Source organism: Galeopterus variegatus, unplaced genomic scaffold (assembly GCF_000696425.1).
Source record: "Galeopterus variegatus unplaced genomic scaffold, G_variegatus-3.0.2 Scaffold19350, whole genome shotgun sequence".
In the NCBI taxonomy this organism is placed as follows: domain Eukaryota; kingdom Metazoa; phylum Chordata; class Mammalia; order Dermoptera; family Cynocephalidae; genus Galeopterus; species Galeopterus variegatus.
In genome coordinates this window covers 1-418 of record NW_007745461.1, presented here as the reverse complement: position 1 = coordinate 418, position 418 = coordinate 1, and positions in this window count along the sequence as shown.

Here is a 418-nt window from a genome sequence, read left to right as displayed (position 1 = left end):
AAAAAACTATAGTGCATATAGAGTTGGGATTATTTATGTAAATGCTTTAAAGAACGGGCCTAAAGGTATTTTTTTCTCTTTAGCCCTTTGAGCAGTTTCTGTCTTTTTCATCTGTTTTCATCTAAGCTGCACTTTAATGTCTTTTAACTGTATAGTTTTATGTGTCACCACTGATGCTAGTTGCCAGGTAAGTACAGCAGAGAGCTGGTGTAGATCTTCTTTATGGGGTACATATATATACAAAGCTGCTTCTGCATTTGTTCACATGCTCCATATTTTTGGAACCTGAAGCTGACAGGAGAAATAATAAACCAACTTTGTAAAGTAACATATTCCCAATAGTTTAAGGCATTGAAAAAATCTTGACAACCCTCTTTATTATGATGTATAGACAGCATTCATTCAGCAGCAAACATTT